Source organism: Pseudoliparis swirei, chromosome 9, assembly GCF_029220125.1.
Source record: "Pseudoliparis swirei isolate HS2019 ecotype Mariana Trench chromosome 9, NWPU_hadal_v1, whole genome shotgun sequence".
NCBI lineage: Eukaryota > Metazoa > Chordata > Actinopteri > Perciformes > Liparidae > Pseudoliparis > Pseudoliparis swirei.
Genome location: NC_079396.1, coordinates 2,902,750 through 2,924,903, shown reverse-complemented (window position 1 = coordinate 2,924,903; position 22,154 = coordinate 2,902,750). Strand labels below are relative to the sequence as shown.

The window sequence follows — 22,154 nt, the reverse complement described above, 5'->3', positions numbered from 1 at the left end:
AGAAGGTTCCAGCACGATGTTACCGAGTTGGGAAAGAGACACTGTTCGTTGATTGGCCAAAAAATAGTCGTGAAGAGCGAAAAGGTTCTAGAATATGTTCAAGAATACGATTTAAAGATCCATAAAGAGGTACCGTGAAGAGTGTCTGCCAATCAAAGTCATCCTGTAGGGGTTTTTAAGTATCCAGTTGTTTTTGGATTATTAAGGGAAGTTAGTGATTATAGTTTTTATAAGATTTAGTGGAACAACATTCAAGACGTCGACTGAATCTGAAATCCACCGAGTCAGTTCAGTCGACAGATGGAGTCACTAATAAACTCCCGCGGCCGGCTTCATCCGCTTATTCCTCAGCCTCCCCTCTTTTATATCAATTAACCTTTAAGCTCTCTCTCTCTCTCTCTCTCTCTCTCTCCCTTCACAGACAACGTTCATAGAAGATTGAGGAAGGGGTGCGTAAAAAACAAATAACTGCGAAGGGGCAGTCGGCATTTCCTGAGCGCTTGAAATAATCAATAGCCTATGAATATTCTGATCGTGGCCCTTGGGCCTGAGAAAAATACCAATGTCAGAGAGAGAGAGAGAGAGAGAGAGAGACCCTGGATGCGTTCGTCACATATCAGTATCAGTTCCGCCGTGTTTGCTATAAACTCTCTCCGCTGTAGTTTCTGCTCAACTTCCATTAAAAAAAACAGCTGACGTGACACTTTTTCTAGAGTTTCCCCTATTTCCTTTATTATAACTACAAGATCACAAACACGGGAGGATGGAATCGATCGGGCAACTCGGTCATTGTGTTCTCAAATATAAAGTGTGTTACAGGCAATTGAATTGGACCAAGTTGCTAAATTACAAGTAATGTGGACTCGTTAATGGAATAGTTTAAAAGACGTTGGGAACTTATTCAGATCCTCGCAGAGAGCGACGGGTGAAACCATTTGGCCTTCCGGCGCGGGGGAGTCAGCTAGCCGCCGCGTCTCGGCCGGCGAGTTGAGTAAGAAGTTAGTGTTTAAAGTACTTTCTCGTTCTCTCTTTTAGTTTAACTTTATTGAGTACAATGAAATAAAAATACACAAACATAACAGAGATAAATAAGGAAGAGGTGGGAAAACCCACTCGGCTCATTGTAAGCCTTAACATTTCACAATATTATCGAGAACACAAACTTAATATATACATAAGGTATGACCAGAGTTTGACATGTGGAAGCCCATTTCTGACCACATAAAAAATTTATTTAAGGGATAGAAAGTCGAAATTATGAGAAAAAAAGTATTTTTCATATATCTCATAATAATGACTTTTCTATCTCTTAATAATGACTTTCTATCTCACAATTTCGACTTTTCTATCTCATAATTATGACTTTTTATCCCATATTTATTAATTTTTGTGGCGTAAATGTGCTTCCATATTGACAAGAAAGGATTTACAATAACAACGATAATATCTTTCCAAGAAAAATGTCTCTATGACTACATTTTGATGTATACATTTTAGTTTATTTAAAGATGAATTTAACAATATATTTTAGAGCCATCGTCGGTTCTGTAGATTGTAAATTGCACAAACCTCAGTCAGATATCTATTATTATATGTATATAATTATATGTATATAATTGATGCATAAATGAGCAAAAGTAATCACGATGAGAATAACATTTTTATTATTTCCTCAGACACAATCGTACCGTCCCAGAATCGGACCAAGAAAAGTAGTTGAGCTGAATCTTTTCTGTACTTTTCTTCCAAAAATAACCCAAATATTCCGGTTTATTTGCTCCTAACACATGTTGATTACTTCCTCCTACACAAAGGGAATGTTTCCTCACATAGAAGGTGACCGCAGTAACATCGTGTCCCGGAACATTCCAGGAGTTACGTCCTGGCCGCCAACATTAACGTTCAGTTATCCAGGAATCACCTTCCTATTCAACGTTCTCCACCAGATATATTAATGTGCTTATGCCGGTTTTTAAAATCCAATTGCTGACGTGGAGTTCCCGGTGATAGATGACTGTAAGTCTCCGTGGTCGTTGTTTTGCCGGTGGGAATCGATCGTGGGAACCGAAGTGGCTTAGCGAGCATTTATTCGTGCCACAATTGATATTAATAAAGGGAGAAACCACCTCCGGGAAGTGATTCATGTGCTGCTTCATTCAGTATGCAAATTAACTTTTTATTTTATAGTTCTGTAATACGTTACTCGTGTATCTAAAAAAATCCATATTCCAGATAACTCTGTCAAGTCATGTAATACGGCAAGAGAAGATCATCGCAATTATCAATTATCACCCTGACAACTGTAACGCAGTTTGACTGGCCAATGAGCTGCTCTGATTGGACACGCCCTAATCACATGTGGCAACTGGCTGAATGAAGTCCGGGGCGGATTGAGCCGGCAACGGGAGCACAATGAGGACATTTAGGTTTGTTTAGGGTCCTCGTGACGACTTTCTCGGAGAGGAACCTATTGTTTTTGTGAAAAATTATTATTATTCTCGAGCAAAGTGTTATCGGGGCCTTTATCATATCTCAAAAGTTGTAAAATTTGAAATGTATATATCAGGACAGGCGAACATTTTGATATTTTAGAGGTCTCGCATTCGGGTATAGCCTTTTTTTTCTATAGCGCCCCCTTGCGGTAGAATGCATGCCTTTTTTTAAAGCTATGATCAATTGTTCTGGAATTTGGCACACATGTCCGCGAGAGTCTGCTCTACAAATAAGTATCCGATGAAAATAAAATATGCCTCAATAGATTTTCTGCCATTTTGAATTTAGCAAAAAACGATTTTTTAAAATGTTCTCCAAAACGCTTGGTCCGATTCATACGAACATTTCTGTGGTTCATTATTGGTTCAATCTGATGATAACTTGTTAAAAGCTAGTAAATATCTCATTGCGTTCAGAGGATATGGGCCAATGAACATCTAAGGGGTGTGGCCTAGTATGTAAAGACACCTAACTTCCAAATCACTTGGTCTCTCCACATTATTATTCTTCTCCAAGGTTTTCTGACATTTTGGGGACTTTATCATATCCCAAAAGCTGTTTTAAATTGGACATGTATAAAAGGAGTGACGAAAAAACCCAACATTTTCGGCATCTCGCATTTGTGTAAAAGAGAAACAATTCTCTATAGCGCCCCCTAGATGTATTTTAGTTCAAAAGCCCACACATGTTGCTACCAATGACCAATTTACTTGAAATTTGGTGGACCTGCTCTACAAAAAAGTAAACGATGCCCATAATCTCCGCCTACTTACATTTTCCACCATTTTAAATTTTGTAAAAAACAAGTTTTTAAAATATTTATTATTACAATTGCGTAATCACAGGCAACCCACTACAATCCCACTGTATCTATTAAAAAAAAAGCTAATGTGTCCGCAGAGCTGTTTCTGTGACACATCTTTTCATTGTATTCGTAAAAATCTGGGAAATTATATCCAGCGTTGCATATATAAGTGCAATTAAGTGCAGCTCACAAGCTGTGTGAGTATTTCTTTTTAAATGCCTTGATGGTCCAGGTAATAATCGTCCAACTGCGACGTTTATTTACAGATCCACTCGGTCCAGTTCACGTCTCATAATCAAATTGAGAATAAGAAGGTTGAGACCGTGTGACATCATGTGACGTGTATCATCGCTGAAGCATCGTGCTTCCCTCTCGAGAGACACAAGTAAACTTAATACTGAAGCAATGTAAACCTAGACCCATAAATAAATGGGTTTGAGGGATCTGTGAAGTCAGCACTGCAGTTCAAATGGGTCGCATGCATCGAGCCATTTGTAGGAAAACAAGTGCTGCATTATCCCATCGGTATTTGAATGCAATCTTGAATCAGGAAGTGGGCTTATTTGCACATTTCTCCAGCCTCCAGCGGCTGGCTCACGAGAGGCAGCTCCCAGGGGGTCCACACATCAAACATCATTGACAAACCGAAGGACTCAGACACTATTGGCTCTGTCATCACTCCACTTCTTCATCAAATTGGACAACCACGGTAGCAAGAATCACATCGGCCGCGAGAGCAATTTGTCTCCTCCCGCATCCGAGGAGCGGTACGTACGGCGGTGATGAGCGGCGCGATGTGTCACCGTTTGTTTGGGTTCAATTATATTAAGGCCTTCCCTGTAATAAAGGTGTCTTATTCTTTTAAAGAATCACAATGCTCTTGTTTATGACTACCAGGATCACGTTGGCGGTCACAGTAATGTTGTTGTTTTGTGTAATTAATCCTTTGGAAAACGTCTTATTTCACGTTGTTAATGGTCAATTACAATATTTTCATGGTTATTGTTAAATCGCAACTGATGATTAAAATACATTGTTGGATAAATACTTTTTAAAGCATCTATAATCATTAATTAATCGTAAATAATTGGTTTGTAGTCCATCTATTTCTATAATGTTTACATATGTTTGACACAATACTTCTTAATGTTTTATAGATGATTTGGTGATCATAAATAATTACTTATTATTGTCAATATATTACATACATATTAATGTTATAAAGTGTGCAATAAGTGGGTAACTGTTACACGTGGTAAACAAGAATAGGAGCTGTTAATGTGAATGGTCAATAACAATATTTGGATGGTTATTGTTAAGTTGCAACTGATGATTATAATAAATTGTGAACTGTTGGATAAATAATTTGTAAAGCATCTATAATCATTTCTTATTAAGATACGTTGTCAATGATAAATATTTGGTTTGTTGTCCATCTATTTATATAATGTTTATATATGTTTGACACAATACTTCTTAATGGTTTATAAATGATTTGGCTATCATGAAGAAATACTTATTATAGTTAATAAATTACATGTATATTAATGTTATGAAGTGTGCAACAAGTGGGTAACTGTGAAATAAGGTAAACAAGAAAGGGAGCATTACGGTTGTCTCTCACGGCTCTCAACATGGCCGCTGCCAGTCGGAGACTAAGGAGCTAACGGCGCAGACAGCTAACAATGCGGGTGCTACACTTATTGGACTATATAAAGTACATATTTTAGGGCTGTCAATCGATTTAAAAAAATTAACTAATTAATCGCACATTTTGAAATTGCGATTAATTACAAACTTTTAATTGCGATTAATCGCGATTAATCGCAATTGAAAGTTTGTTCCTTCTTTTTAAAGACAAAACTGCACACAGAGCTGTGTCTTCAAAGAGGCTCCTACATATAAAGTGCCAGTGAGGTATTTAATATCGTGGATGACAAATTGTTTCTTCAGTGAAACATCAGATTAGTAAAAAAAAAAAAGTATATTGAGACCCCATTGGTCCTGTCATCTTTAACACTGAACAGCAGAACCAGTGGCCTTGATAACTGACTGACATTCACATATGTCACGTTAACCCTCTGGAGGCTGAGGGCATTTTCTCCATTTTGCAAAAAAAAGTAAATTCACCTTTTAAAGACTTTTGCATATGACACATACCCACGTGTTCTACATCAAACATTCCAGAACAATCTCAGCTCTATATATTGAGGCTCATTGTCCTCGCGCCGTGTTCTCTGCTCTCTGACTGACAGGCTGCTCATGAGCCTCACGTGTGGTGGGAGGTCCTTTGTGATTTACTGAGTGATCATTGGTTGTTTTTTTCGCAAAATGTTGACAGACAAACGGATTGACCAATCACGTTGAAGGTTTCGTGTGTCGCGTTCTTTCCGCGCCGCGTCACCCGACACGTCGCCCCTCTGTTCCTCTGTGTATCAGAGGGGGAGACGGGAGGAAGGAGGAGCAGGAGGAAACCCGACTGATTCATCCACGAGTTAAACTGATTTCTGCTCCTTATTTTCGCGGAGAAATAATTGTTTTAAAAACGGAAACAGTGTCAAACCGTACTGCCGCGGTTTGACACTCAGAGGAGTGTAACAACTTCAACGAACACCGGAAGCAAGTCGAAGTGTCCTTGAGCAAGGCACTGAACCCCCAGTTGCTTCCCGGGCGCATCACTGCAGCCCACTGCTCCTTAATAACTAAGGATGGGTTAAATGCAGAGAACTAATTTCCCCTTGTGGATTAATAAAGTATATTAATTAAAAAATTAAAAAAAATTGCGTTAATTGCGTTAAAATATTTTAGTGCGTTAAGGCGGCCAAATTAATCGCATAGATTAACGCGTTAACGCTGACAGCCCTAATATATTTACATTAATTTGAATAAATGTACAATGTAGGGTTGAGCTAAAGTGTATATATATTATATATATATATATATATATATATATATATATATATATATATATATAGTGTATGCTCCCTATAGCCTGACGGGCAGACTATTGTTTGGCTGGTTTCATCTCCTAAATGATGTCAACCATCCCCTCTCCATTTAATCTGAGTCTCTCTCACTCCATCCCTCCCTTTATTGTCTCTCTCTTTCTTTCTCAATCTCTCCTCGAGCCAATACCTTTTAGAACCCAGCTCTCCTTCCCTGAGAAACCCCGTAAAGTGTGGGATGATATCAGAGTATTTCTTCACTCTCTACCTCCTATATTCTGTCCGTTATCTCGTTCACACACCCGTCGTTCTTCCTGGTTACGCTTGTCTTCCGATGATTTGTTCCTCCCAACTCACTCGTTCTTTCGTCCCTCTGTCTCTCATGGAACGCCCCATCGTTGGGTCAAACCAACGTGTCTCTTCTCCTTGACCCCCCCGAGAGGTTTCCTCTTGATTTCTCTGGGTGGGATCAGCATTTTTATTCCCTTCCGCGGTTCAGTTTCACTCTGTGAAGGGGGCAAAGGGTGGGGGTTGAAGTGCCAATACCCACAATCCTTCACTCCAGGGGACTTGATCATCGTCGGACCGTCCTTCAAGGGAATCTCGGAAACCTGAGTCAGCAGCGCATTTCCGTTCAGAGAGAGGAAGGTGTTAATGAAGCTCAAGGTGACACGTGGAGACAAACATACGCGCACAAAAACTAAGAACCGCGCTACCCTACGTGGACCGATCCATCACGTGGACTGATCCATCACAGCTCCTCGGGGGTGAGCTGGGAGCAGGAGGCAGGAGGCAGGGAGCAAGAGGCAGGAGGCAAGAGGCAGGAGGCAGGGAGCAAGAGGCAGGAGGCAGGAGGCAGGAGGCAAGAGGCAGGAGGCAGGAGGCAGGAGGCAGGAGGCAAGAGGCAGGAGGCAGGGAGCAAGAGGCAGGAGGCAGGAGGCAGGGAGCAAGAGGCAGGAGACAAGAGGCAGGGAGCAAGAGGCAGGAGGCAGGAGGCATGAGGCAGGGAGCAAGAGGCAGGAGGCAAGAGGCAGGAGGCAGGGAGCAAGAGGCAAGAGGCAGGAGGCAGGGAGCAAGAGGCAGGAGGCATGAGGCAGGAGGCAAGAGGCAGGAGGCAGGGAGCAAGAGGCAAGAGGCAGGAGGCAGGGAGCAAGAGGCAGGGAGCAAGAGGCAGGAGGCATGAGGCAGGAGGCAAGAGGCAGGAGGCAGGGAGCAAGAGGCAGGGAGCAAGAGGCAGGAGGCAGGGAGCAAGAGGCAGGAGGCATGAGGCAGGGAGCAAGAGGCAGGAGGCCGGGAGCAAGAGGCAGGAGGCATGAGGCAGGGAGCAAGAGGCAGGAGGCATGAGGCATGAGTCTCTACATCTGAAGACACCGTCTCTCTCTCTCCCTCTCTCTCTCCCTCTCTCTCTCTCCCTCTCTCTCCCTCCCTCTCTCTCCCTCTCTCTCACTCTACCTCTCTCCCTACCTCTCTCTCCTCCTCCTCTCCTCTCTCTCTCCCTCCTCTCCTCCTCTCTCTTCCTCTTCTCCTCCTTCCTCTCTCTCCCTCCCTCTCCTCCTCCTCTCTCCTCCTCCCTCTCTCTCCCTCTCCCTCCCCTCTCTCCTCCCCTCTCTCCCTCCCTCTCTCTCTCTCTCTCTCTCTCTCTCCCTCTCTCTCTCTCTCTCTCTCCCTCCCTCTCTCTCTACCGCCTCTCTCTCTCTCTCTCCTCCTCCTCCCTCTCTCTCTCTCTCTCTACTCCTCTCTCTCTCTCCCTCACTCCCTCTCTCTCTCTCTCTCCCTCTCTCTCCCTCACTCCCTCTCTCTCTCTCTCCCTCTCTCTCTCCCTCACTCCCTCTCCCTCCCTCTCTCTCTCACTCTCCTTCATTGATTCGTGATCTCCTAAAGCATTGCGTCATTATTGCAACCCCCCCCCCAAAAAAGAAAGAAAGAAGAAGAAGAACCGTCCCCGGCTTCTTCCTTAATGATCTCTCTCATGTTTATTGACAATAAGCGCAGATTGAGTTTGTGTGGATTCCAATACAGAACACACACACACACACATACAGAACACACACACACACACACACACACACAAACAGCCTCGTTCGCATCCACCGGGCTGCTGCATGCATACTGGGTCGACCCCCCACCCCCCCTCCGAGAGGCCGGGTTCCTGCCAGCAGCAGGTTAATAAATGAAGCCCTAAATGGGTCTGACCTCCGGCGGAGACGCGGAGCGATGAGAAATGGCGCTTTGACACGGCACGGGTACAGGTTCCATCACCGCGCCGCCGACCTTCATGTTTTAACCAAGTGCTTTGTGGGCCGTAATTGACTTTCTCCTCTAAAGATCCATCCTCTCTCCTAACAATCAGATCCTTCACACGCCGCCACTCTCTCTCCCGCTCCGCCTCTCCCCTTCCACGTCCATATGTTACAGCTCATACATGTTGTCATGCCGCTTCATCAAACCCCAACAGGACGCCGCGTGTCTCCTCAGGGCGAGGCGGCGCTCGGTTCACACGGGGGATCGTAGGAGAAAGAAGAATTCAAGTCAGTTCATTTTGTACACCCCGAAATCAGAAATGGCAGATTTGCCTCGGAGGGCTTAAAAATCTGGACATGTACGACATCCCTGACCTTTGACCCTACATCGGATCAGGAGAACATCCCCAAAAAATAGGGAAAAAATGTCGGAGGTAGGAGGCAGGAAGCAGGAGGGAGGAGGCAGGAAGGAGGAGGCAGGAAACAGCAGGCAAGAGGCAAGAGGCATGAGGCAGAAAGCAGGAGGCAATAGGTAGAAGGCAGGAGGAAGGAGGGAGGAGGCCAGAGGCAGGGGACAGAAGGAAGGACCGGCTCCAGGATGAAATAGGTGCTCAGTGTGTCCTAGAGGAGATAGGTGCTCAGTGTGTCCTAAAGGAGATAGGTGCTCAGTGTATCCTCGAGGAGAGAGGTCCTCAGTGTGTCCTAAAGGAGAGAGGTGCTCAGTGTGTCCTAAAGGAGAGAGGTGCTCAGTGTATCCTAGAGGAGAGAGGTGCTCAGTGTATCCTCGAGGAGATAGGTGCTCAGTGTATCCTCGAGGAGATAGGTGCTCAGTGTGTCCTAAAGGAGAGAGGTGCTCAGTGTGTCCTAAAGGAGAGAGGTGCTCAGTGTATCCTCGAGGAGAGAGGTCCTCAGTGTGTCCTAAAGGAGATAGGTGCGCAGTGTGTCCTAGAGGAGAGAGGTCGTCAGTGTGTCCTAAAGGAGAGAGGTGCTCAGTGTATCCTAGAGGAGATAGGTGCTCAGTGTATCCTAGAGGAGAGAGGTGCTCAGTGTGTCCTAGAGGAGAGAGGTGCTCAGTGTATCCTAGAGGAGAGAGGAGCTCACTGAGACTCCTAATGACTCAATGTGTTTAGTGCATCTTCACTTTTCTCTGCAACTCTTTCCAGAGGGTCGTTTAGTTCTTCCAACACGGCCCCGCAGCTTATTAATGAACATCAAAGTGTGAGTAGGCAAAAAGAAGAGGAGGCGTTCCGGTCGTTCAGACATGCAGCGTTTAATGTTCTTTATCGAAGTCACGCCTAAAACAATTGAGATGGAAAAAATGCGACTTGAACTAAAGACGACCTTTCAGAGAACGGTGACCACAGAGCGTACCGCTGCTGTCACACTCAGTGAGGACAACACACGCTACATTACTGAGGTAAAAAATATGAAGCATTTTTAAAAGTATATTTTTTCATACATTGTACTTGGTTCTTTGTTTTAAAGCCTTCAACCAAAACAATGTCTGCTTAGCAGAAATATATATATATGTATATATATAAATAAATACATATATATGTATAAGTATATTTAAATATATATATATATCTATGTATATATAAAGTCATATATATATTATATATATATGTATATATATATACATATATATATAGACATAAATATATTTGTTTTATATATGTATATTTATATATATATATATATATTATTTATATATATATATATATAGTTACATACTGCCATTCCTACTCCTCTGTTTGTTTGTGTGTGTATGCATGTGTGTGCGTTTGAGTGCGTGTGTGTTTTTATCTGCACCCACTCCTCTCTGTTTGTGTGTGTGTCTGTGTGTGTGTGTTTTTCGGTGAGCCTTAACCGGCCGGTGTGTGACCAGGTGCCCCCCCCCCCTCCCCTCCTCAGTTGAATTCCCTTCTCTGGGCCGGTTACTCGGGGGGCTATAAAAGGAAAGGGCTCGGTCAGCCTCACCGCCTGATCTTTCATAAGTAGTACACACACACTCTCACACACACACTCTCACACACACAGACACACACACACACACACGCGCCAATGATAAGGCAGCGAGATGATATGGGCCAAAGGGCCGGCTGAGTTTACTGAACTTTCACAGGAGACTAAAATAGGTCCTAATGTGTAGAGTTAATAGTGTGTGTGTGTGTGTGTGTGTGTGTATGTGTGTGTGTGTATGTGTGTGTATTACTCGTGAAAGATGAACAACCGTAAAAAAGAGCAGAAGAAACGTCAGAAAACAAGAAAGACAACAATCAATTGATGGCCGGAAAGAAGAGAGGATGAGAGAATAAGAGGATGAGAGGAAGAGGGGATGAGAGAATAAGAGAATGAGATGATGAAGGGATGAAGGGATGAGAAGATGAGAGGATTGAGGGGATAAGAGGATGAAACGATGAGAAGATGAGAGGATGAGAGGATTGAGGGGATGAGATAATGAGAGGATCGAGGGGATAAAAGGATGAGAGGATGAGAGGATGAGAGGAAGTCGTTGAGGGAGCAACAGGTCAGCTGTGATGAGACGGAGGTGATGCCCCGCCCCCCCCCCCCCCCCCCGTAGGCCGATCGCTCATGCACGCAGAAGACAGTTTGACTGATACCAGACCTTCACCCTCCCATCGACCCCGCGCACGCAGCACATTCTCCCCCCGGAATGCTAATGGTTCGATCCGACCGCTCACGTTGTCGGAGCATGCCAAGTCGGAGAGGAAGACGAGGAAGACGAGCGCCGAGCGAAGCGCTGCTTAGTCACAACCGTGTGACCTTCAGGAACTCCAATCCAACGCAGCGACCTGTCAATCACATAAGCCCCGCCCCCAACACCCTGTGCTGCATGGTCAACGTCAACATCACGTTCAGGTGTATAGAAGAAGACTTGAAACTAGAGACTGAGACATAAACTCAAGCTACAATGTTTACTGAGGGAATACATCAAGAGAAGTAGAGTCACTATATAGACTTATATACAACCAGAGGAGTCGCCCCCTGGTGGTCAGGAGAGAGAATGCAGCGTTAACACATGAAGCATAGACTTATATACAACCAGAGGAGTCGCCCCCTGGTGGTCAGGAGAGAGAATGCAGCTTTAACACATGAAGCATAGACTTCTATACAACCAGAGGAGTCGCCCCCTGGTGGACAGGAGAGAGAATGCAGCTTTAACACATGAAGCATAGACTTCTATATGACCAGAGGAGTCGCCCCCTGGTGGTCAGGAGAGAGAATGCAGCGTTAACACATGAAGCATAGACTTATATACAACCAGAGGAGTCGCCCCCTGGTGGTCAGGAGAGAGAATGCAGCTTGAACACATGAAGCATAGACTTCTATACAACCAGAGGAGTCGCCCCCTGGTGGACAGGAGAGAGAATGCAGCTTTAACACATGAAGCATAGACTTCTATATGACCAGAGGAGTCGCCCCCTGGTGGTCAGGAGAGAGAATGCAGGTTTAAGACTCTTCTTCATGGGCTTCCCTGGGTAGAGATGTGAGTGATGATGATGACGGTGGCAGCGGTGCGATGAGGACCAGGTGGAGCCGGTCTCCATGGAGACCTGCGACACCAAACACAGCGACTACGGGGAAGAGGCCGAGTTATTAATGTCAACTAATGAGACATGAATGTATGGAGGCAGAGAGGGAGAAGCCCAATGCATCATGGGAAGTCTTCCAGCAGTCTCAGCTTACAGCAGTATAACACTCACTGAACAATAACGGTTCTTAAATGGTTCTTTAAAAGGCTTTGTGGTTCTACGAAGAACCATTTTTTTCGTTTGAGACACCTTTATAGGTTCTTTGAAGAACTCTTTAAGGAAATGGTTCTTTAGAGAACCCTGGTTTGAAAAGTTCTTTGTGGAACCTGAAATGGTTCCTTAAATGGGAACCATTTTTTAAGGTTCTTCGAGACACCTGTAGAGGTTCTTTGAAGAACTATTTAAGGAAATGGTTCTTTAGAGACCCTGGTTTGAAAGGTTCTTTGTGGAACCCAAAATGGTGCCTTAAATAACCATGTTTTAATGTTCTTTAAGCACCTTTATAGGTTCTTTGAATAACTATTTAAGGAAATGGTTCTTTAGAGAACCCTGGTTTGAAAGGTTCCTTGTGGAACCAGAAATGGTTCCTATATGGCATCACTCTGAAGAACCGTTTTTGGTTCCAGATGCCCCTCCAGGTTCTCCGTGTGAGGGTCTGAAGCGTTACCAAAGAAGAACGTATCAACTTTAGTTGAATACAAATATCCAACGGCAATTACCCAGCAGCCAGAGAACAAATGACCACCATGTTTAATGTGGACATAATCAGCGTGATATTGAGCTGGGAGCCTTCGGCCCTCCTGAACCCCCCCCTGGGATCGATGGCCGCCTCACCCCCAAATCAATCCGCCATGTGAACCGGCTCTGGGCGTCTCCATGAAGTCTCCTCTCTGGACTGACTGGATGTTTTTAACCTTTTTATCAACGCCTCTTATTTTGATTATTACATTGATTTTTTAAAATATAATTACAAGATATATTAAGAGGTAGTGACATGTTATATTTCATAATATTATTATTGTTATCACCGCCAGACGTAAGCCAGAGCCTCAGGAAACATAGAGACACATTTACATGTGTTCAGTGCATATTTATTGGGCATCGGCTTCAGGTTTACATTTACAAATATTGTTAAAAACATAAATATGTTATTAGTAAAATAAACTCGTAACTCTTCACATGTTTGTTAGATTAATATTAAATATTAATAAATGATCCGTTGACTTTCAGGTTAGAGAGCTGATATAATAATGTAGAACTAAAGAAAACACACGGGAGCCGGGACTGAGTTCTGTTCATAGACGACGCTGTTGTCCTAATTACCTCAGAGTGTGTGTGCGTGTGTGTGTGTGTGTGACAGATGAAGGAATGCTGAGTGAGAGGGAAAAGTTTTCCTATCGGAGCGTCACCTCCGTCACTTCTGTGAGGAGCTCGGCTCCTCTGCTGATAATCACCGAATGGGGACGGGGGGACGGGGGGGGGGGGGTCTCTTACGGCAAGCCGGAGGTTTCCACGTGTGATTCCCAGAGGCGACGGGGGGACGCGGCCCTCACCTGGTTGGGTCTGAACTCCTGCAATGCAGTAAACAGCTGATGCAGTTATACACACACACACACACACACACACACATTCACACACACATACACACATTCACACAGACGCACACACACACACATTGAAACTTGAATGTGTGTTTTTGTGTTTCTCTGAGTTCTCGATGTCGTCTCCCTGGATGTTTAAATTCTCTGCATCGCGTTCTTAAATTATTGTGAAAATAAAACACGGAATAAAAATGAAATTAAACACAGAATGAAATGAAAATGAAACACAGAATGAAATGAAAATAAAACACAGAATGAAATGAAAATAAAACACAGAATGAAATGGAGAAAAAAACAGAATAAAATGAAAATAAAACACAAAATAAAATGAAAATAAAACACAGAATAAAATGAAAATTAAACACAGAATGAAATGAAAATAAAACACAGAATGAAATGAAATTAAAACACAGAATGAAATGAAAATAAAACACAGAATAAAATGAAAATAAACACACTCTCCATGTGAATGACGCCGCGTCTCTCTCCTGTTTTTACGATGTTCTTCATTTATCACGCGTCATATGTGGCGTGTGCAACGGGTTGAGATTAAGATTATTATTTTTTTATCGTGTTTTTAATAAAAGAAGGAGGGAAAGAGAGAGGGAGAGAGAGGGGAAAAGAGAGTGAGAGAGAGAGGTAGAGAGAGAGAGAGAGAAGAGGTAGAGAGAGAGAGAGGAGAGGAGACCTTGGGGGAGGCAGAGGGCGTCCAGGAAAACATCGATGAAACTCAACTGATGAGGGCTAAAAACTTGACTTTGACAAAGAGTTGGCCAAAAGATGTGGAGGAAGCAGACGGGGAGAGAGAGAGAGAGAGAGAGAGAGAGAGAGAGACAGAGAGAGAGACAGAGAGACAGAGAGAGAGAGCGAGACAGAGAGAGAGAGAGAGAGAGACAGAGAGACAGAGAGAGAGAGAGAGTGAATGAGACAGAGATGGATGGCTGACGGGCAGAGAGCATAAATAGACGGATAGCCGACACGGAGAGAGAGATGTTCATTTGGTCGGAGCGCATGTCGGCACAACGACGTCAGGAACCCCGCCCCCCCCCCCCCACACACACACACACACACACAGACTGTGTATGTATCGTTACGTCACCTCGTTGGAGTGGCGTCTTGCCGTCGGCCATCTTGGATTACGGCCGTCGTCGTGTTGTAGTTTTTGTAACCGATGAACTGAAGTTACCATATTTGGAGCGTGGAGGAGTGACGTAGAGACGGCGTGTACGGCTCTGCCCCCCCCCCCCCCACACACACACAATTTTTTTCTATAAATCCTCTGAGGTTGAGAGTTCATCCAAACCAAACCCTACGGCCACCGTGATTGGCTGCAGACGGAGGATCCAGACGATCTGATCAAAGAGACATTCTGTAGAGCGCCACAAGACATCGTCAAAAGTGTCATTAATTATGCCACTTTTGTCGGTATCGATGGAAAAATACGTTAATTATAACGCGCCTTGGCAACAGTGCAGTGTGGATGAGCCCCCCGACCACGATAAGAAACGTATTTGTGAAGTGTCAAAAACAATCCTGCAGGAGATAATTTTCCCCTCCGGAGATAAATTGACAACGCAATTTCGTTTTTAAAGGAATTTCTGGGCGGCCGGGCTGTAGATGAAGGGTTTCGAAGAAAAACAAAATACCTGATGTTCATTTCGGAGTGTCTGTTGGCGTCTTCAATAAGCTGCTGATGTCGTTTTACGCCATTTAATACGAATCCCTTTCGTGGTTATTTTCACGGCGCATTCGCAAAAACTCACGACCTCCGTCGGTCCAGGCATCCACTAAATTCCTTTATTTTTGATGTAAAAAGATGTATTTTTATGCACTTGACTGATTGCTATGAGGCAACGCAGTGCAGATATATTTTTTAATACATGCTTACATTGCAGCATCATCGTTACCGTGACGACGGCTGTGCAGAGACTCAGCGTGATGGAATACACGACGACTAAAGGACACGCTAATGTCTGTAATGTGCAGGAATGACTGGAAGCCAACGGCAGCCCCGCAACGTTGTGGATCATTACAAACAAAAAAAAGTTCTATAAGTGATTAGAAGCTCAAACTAGCTTTTCTTTTGCTTTATATTTCGTTCTACACACAGAATTATGGAACATTTATGTGTCATCACTTCAAGGGCGTCTGAAGGAGTTCATATGTTCCCTCGCTGACCAATCACGCGTCAGCGCGGTGTGAGAACACACCGGAGTTCATCGGAGGGACGTTTTATTTTCATTCTGGGCCACAGAAAGATTTAAGACCGTCCTCAAATGATTGTAAAAATTACATTAAGTATTTCAACGCTACATTAGACGTGTGGAGACGCCGCCAAACCCTTCCGGAGGAATGTAACAAATGACGTGTGTGTGGGGGGGCACACTGTGAAACAGTCGGTCATATCTCGGAAAGCAGTAATGTACAATCTGCACCAGTCAGCAAAAAAAAAGCAGCAGATGGGAAGCTCGAAGAGAAAATACAGCCCCTCCTGAGAAAAAATAAAAAAGTGTGAACCCCCCCCCCCCCCTGTGATAGAGTGCAGGGGGGGGATTGATGGGGAGATGGAGAGATGTGAGGGAGTGAAGAGGAGGGCAGAGGGAGGAGAAGGATCACAGCGGAGGTCTTATCACTCATCTTCCTCACTGGCTTTGTCCCCGCCCCCTAAAACACAGGGCCAGCCTTCAGCAGCGTGTGTGTGTGTGTGTGTGTGTGTGTGTGTGTGTGTGTGTGTGTGTGTGTGTAGGTGTGTGTGTGTGTGTGTGCTTCTGCGTCATGTGACCAGCTCTGGAGTCCGTCAGTAATACGGACCGTCCTCAAAAATCATTTTCAATCCAAGGTGCTGAACATTCATTCGTCTCCCGCACGGAGAACACACATGGTTCTTTAAAAGGATTTGTGGTTCTCCAAGAACCATCACTGGCTGAAGAACCATTTTTTCGTTTTAGGCACCTTTAAAGGTTCTTTGAAGAACTCTTTAACCCTTGTGTTGCCTTCGGGTCATTTTGACCCGAATCAATATTACACCCTCCCCCCGCCTTCGGATTAATTTGACCCCATTCAATGTTTAATGTCGGTGTTCTTTCGGTAGTCAACAAACAAACATAAAGTGCCTCACACTTAAACTTGGAAAACAATATTAATTCTAATAATTTTCTGGAGGTTTTAATTGCTGGCGTCAAATTGAACCCAAAGGGTAAAATATGTTAGTAAATATAAAGGTAACAGGAGGGTGAAACATTGAATCGGGTCAAAATGACCCAAAGGCGGGGGGAGGGTGTAATATTGATTCGGGTCAAAATGACCCGAAGGCAACACAAGGGTTAAGGAAATGGTTCTTTAGAGAACCCTGGTTTGAAAGGTTCTTTGTGGAACCAGAAATGGTGCCTTGAAGAACCATTCTGGAAGGTTCTTTGAGACACCTTTAAAGGTTCTTTGAAGAACTATTTAGGGAAATGGTTCTTTAAATAACCCTAGTTTAAAAGGTTCTTTGAGGAACCACATATGGTTCTTCTATGGAACCTCCATGGTTCTGCGTGCTCCTTGTTTGATACTCTTGTCGTGTTCGGGCGTCGGGTCGCAGGGACCTGCCATCTTGCTTCAATAGGCCGAAAACAGCAAAAAGAGAGAGAGAGAGAGAAAGAGAAAGAGAGAGAAGAGAAAGAGAGAGGCGAGCAGACTGATGGATAAACGGAGGGATTAATGTCGACAGGCTAAAGAGACAGAACTTAAAGAGATGACGGAGACGGAGAGAGAACACCGAGAGAGAGAGAGAGAGAGCAGACGGGGGAAAAGAAGAAGAAGAAGAGGAAGAGCGATCCGCCTGAGAGACATGAGCCGAGCTGAGGAAGAGCGATGAAATATCTGTGTGAGAGGCGTGAACAGCTGGGGGGGGGGGGGGGGCGCCTCCAGCAGCCGAAGGCTAAAGACGGACCGCCGAGCCGCCGCGGCTAAAGAAAGACCCGGAACACCGGGGCCATGCGGGGACACGGGGGGGGGGGGCTGCCAGGGACAGTGTCACCTCGATGTTGGGTAACGGCGCACCTGCCTCACCCTCCGCTCTTCTTCTGTGGTGTTCTCTGGATGCATTGTTCTGCAGGTTTGAACTCTCAGCCCACACAGTACCGCTAAAAAGTTTGGGGTCACGTAGAAATGTCCTGATTTTTCAAAGTAAAGCACAATAAATGAATCATAAATCCTCTCTCTACATAGTTAGTGTGTAAATTACTATTCTCTGGTGTTTAATGAAGTCTCTACAGAGGTGTGTAGAGGCCCATCTCCAGTGTTCTAATGGTACATTGTGTTATCACCTTAGAAGACTAGCGGAGGGGTAGAAAACCCTTGAAAACCCTTTTTATGTGAGCGCAGCTGAAAACAGTTATGCTGGTGAGAGAAGCTATAAAACTGGCCTTCCTTTGAGCCACAAGAAGAACAACATTAATATTTACTATAAAAATCATTATTTATAACCTCGTCAACGTCTTGACTATATTTTATATTCATTTGATGAATACAAGTGTGAGTTTTCATGGGAAACACTACATTGTCTGGATGTCCCAACAATTTTGAAAGGTAGTGAAAGAAGATATAAAGATTAAAATACTTGATTTCTACAAGATTAATATTGGAAACTGAAACGAAACAAATTGTACGAAATGACTTGTTTTGGGTTTAGCCAATATGACGGTTAAATTTAGTACGGTTTAGTTTAATAAATAATGAATAAATAATAATAATGATTACATTTTCAAACTTATATAGCGCTTTTCTGAATATACAAAGACACATTAAAAAGCATAAAATAAATAATAATAATAATAATTCAAACTTATATAGCGCTTTTCTGAATATACAAAGACACATTAAAAAGCATAAAATAAATAGTAATAAATAATAATAATAATAATAATTCAAACTTATATAGCGCTTTTCTGAACATACAAAGATGCATTAAAAAGCATAAAATAACTAATGATAAATAAATAATAATAATAATAATTCAAACTTATATAGCGCTTTTCTGAATATACAAAGATGCATTAAAAAGCATAAAATAACTGCTGCATCAAATTCCTTCTGCTCTGCTGAACCATAAATAAGGATGACTTTCGGTTTTACACGGGACCTGAACAGCCGTGTTCGGGGTGAAAGTCCTGTGCAGCATTGCCACATGGGAATTGTTGATTCCGCCCCCGGCCTTCTTCTCCTCCGGCCGATGATCGCGACCAGCTGTGTCGACAGCGTCGCGATGATGGGAACTGCGGCGGCTGATCTGGGGCAGATAATCAGGCCAGGTACCGAATGAGTTCACCAGGGAAGAAGAAAAGACAAAGCTCCGGTGGATCCATTGTTCCGGCCTGTCGGTCTGTCGGATCGCACTCGTTCAAACATTACTTAGAAACCTGGAAACGCTGACGCGGCGGATTGGGTTTTCGTGCATACATCTTTGCGAGACGGCGAACGTTCACCGCTTCAGACGGCGGCGGTTTGTAAAGATGAACGATTCTCTAAGTCAGAAAAAAGGGAGACGGCGGTCGGAACGCCGGACGTCAAACATGGAAACACGATTCCTCCAGAATCTAGAAACAGGACTGAAGCGTTATTCCAAAAAAAACGGTGAAGGCCAAGGGAAGCTGAATATGTGCTGAACGTCTTAAAGTGGAATTAATTAACCGGCGGCCAAGAAAAGATTCAGATTGAATTGCATTATGGGATGAAAACACTTCGCCGGCGCCCGCCTCTTGCTGAAAAGCTGCCGACTGCGATGTTAAGTTCAGCAACCCGTATTGATATTGTGATTATTCTTTAATAAAGGTGGCGTCCCGCGGGCGTGCTTTATGACACGACTGCATGTTTAGATGATTACAAACACCCAGCGGTTACCCAGCATTCCTAGAGTCCGAGCATGTTGCAAAAAAAGGGGGGGGCGGGGGGCGAGGTCGAAAAGTTCCACAGAGTTTTTTTATGATTTTGAATGCACTTTTTTTTGTTTTTTACACATGCCATGGATATGCTGGAAAAGACAAGAGGCGAGGGACCGTCCAGCAGAAGGCCGTAATTACGCACCAATAACAGAAGATTGGAGCAGAGGCAAGGCGACCAATGGGAGTGAAGACAAACCAACGTAAGTCCACAGTCCGTCCCCCTGCTGGAGGTTCCTGGTAAAGATTGATTAGGATAAAGGGCCGTCCACAACAACATTAATGAAGGTGTTTATGGGAGGGATAGTGTGTGGAAATATGAGGCAAGTGAAAAATCAACAATTAAAAATCGATTACAAATGTTAAAAATGCACTCTAATACACAAGTGCTGCCTCAATATACAGGACTGTCTCAGAAAATTAGAATATTGTGATGAAGTTCTTTATTTTCTGTAATGCAATTAAAAAAACAAAAATGTCATGCATTCTGGATTCATTACAAATCAACTGAAATATTGCAAGCCTTTTATTCTTTTAATATTGCTGATTATGGCTTACAGCTTAAGAAAACTCAAATATCATATCTCTAAATATTAGAATATCATGAAAAAGTATACTAGTAGGGTATTAAACAAATCACTTGAATTGTCTAATTAACTCGAAACACCTGCAAGGGTTTCCTGAGCCTTGACAAACACTCAGCTGTTATAAATCTTTTTTTTTACTTGGTCTGAGGAAATATTAAAATTTTATGAGATAGGATTTTAGAGTTTTCTTAAGCTGTAAGCCATAATCAGCAATATTAAAAGAATAAAAGGCTTGCAATATTTCAGTTGATTTGTAATGAATCCAGAATGCATGACATTTTTGTTTTTTTAATTGCATTACAGAAAATAAAGAACTTTATCACAATATTCTAATTTTCTGAGACAGTCCTGTAAGTGCAATAAGAAACAAGGGATTATAAAAACATTACTGTATATTCAAACTTGAGGTGCAAGAAAAGTTTGCAAAAAATCCCCTTTTTTAAATCAACATTGATTCAATTGAGCAATAAAAAGAAATTTAGAAAAACTTTTGAATCCAAAAGTAGAAAAAACTATTCTTTATTTTAAACGAGACAATTTAAGTTAAAAAAATTGCAGAAATGTAAAAAAATACTGTAAAAAATCCACATTTTGACTAAATTATTGATCCATTTAAATTGTGTTGAAAACATGAAATGAAATGCAGATTTTGGAAAAACATTTCCCTGTAAAATGTATCAGCGTAAAGTACAATGAGTCCAGCACATACAGAAGGGTTAGGGTCCCGTTGACCTTTGACCCCCATGCAGTGACTCCTCCTGAGGGGCTGACAGCGAGTCAACACGAACACACACAGAGGCACTCGGTCGCTCTCTGTGATCCCGCCTCGTGTTCGGCCTCCATTAGTGTTGTCAGCGCCTCGACGTGCAAAGCGCCGCGTCGCTGCTGTTGCCGGGATTATTTTTCCCGCCATGTTTTCACCTTCTGCTCGTCTTCGTCCTTTTCTTCTCCTTCGCACGCTTTTTAATTATTTCTCCGCCACATTTCCCTACAGCCGGCGATCAGATTAAACGGGACGTGTTGAGGAGAACGAGTGTGACGTGTTGAGCACTGCATCAGTGTGTGTGTGTGTGTGTGTTTGTATGTGTGTGTGTGTGTGTGTGTGGCTGAATCTGTCCATATGTCTGCCTGTCGGTTTCCGTGCCGATGTGAGTTCATGTCAGTATACCTGCATCTTACCGTGTGTGTGTAGGTGTGTGTGTGTGTGTGTGTGCAAGAGATGTCCTAGTGAGGTGATGAAAATGTAATTGTATCCACATTATCTGACAGATGAGCTGAGTGAATACCGACGCATGCAGGCTGCTCCGCACTGAGTGGCTGTGTGTGTGTGTGTGTGTGTGTGTGTGTGTGTGTGTGTGTGTGTGTGTGTGAACCGTTGTGGAGGCCGATCCCTGCAGGTGTTGGAAGCCTGTGTCTAATTGGATTATTGAATATGAAACATCCAACAGTATGTTTCTCCGTGTCCTCCTAACACCTGGACACCAGCGCTCACCTGAGCCGAGTTCCTCTGCCGCCGCCGCCATGGAGCGTCGTCATGACGACGCCACCAGCGCTCTGCTACGGGGTCAGAGCAGATCAATAACGGCAAATACACACAGACAGACTCACACATGCACTCAGACAGAATTCTTGAAGGAAAAGTTTTTTTAAAGAACCCTTGTGTGAAAGGTTCTTTGAGTAACCATAACTGGTGCCTTAAAGAACCATTTTTTAAAGGTTCTCTGAGACACACGTATAGGTTCTATGAAGAACTCTATAAGGAAATGGTTCTTTAAAGAACCCTGGTTTGAAAGGTTCTTTGAGTAACCATAAACGGTGCCTTAAAGAACCATTTTTTAAAGGTTCTCTGAGACACACGTATAGGTTCTATGGAGAACTCTATAAGGAAATGGTTCTTTGAAGAACCCTGGTTTGAAGAGTTCTTCAAAGAACCAAAAATGTTTCTTCTATGGCGTCACTCTGAAGAACCCTTTTCTGTTCCTGATGTCACCTCCATGTTTCTGTG

The 22,154-nt window shown here is 43.5% G+C and overlaps 1 long non-coding RNA gene across 1 annotated transcript in view; it reads left to right on the top strand.

Moving 5' to 3' along the window:
- The first annotated feature begins 18,853 nt into the window (after positions 1-18,853).
- Positions 18,854-22,154, top strand: part of LOC130199319 (uncharacterized) — a 33,244-nt gene continuing 29,943 nt past the window's right edge. The window contains exons 1-2 of the long non-coding RNA XR_008832803.1: positions 18,854-18,935; positions 19,664-19,765. This is a non-coding gene — a long non-coding RNA (uncharacterized LOC130199319). The remainder of the gene's footprint in view (positions 18,936-19,663; positions 19,766-22,154) is intronic.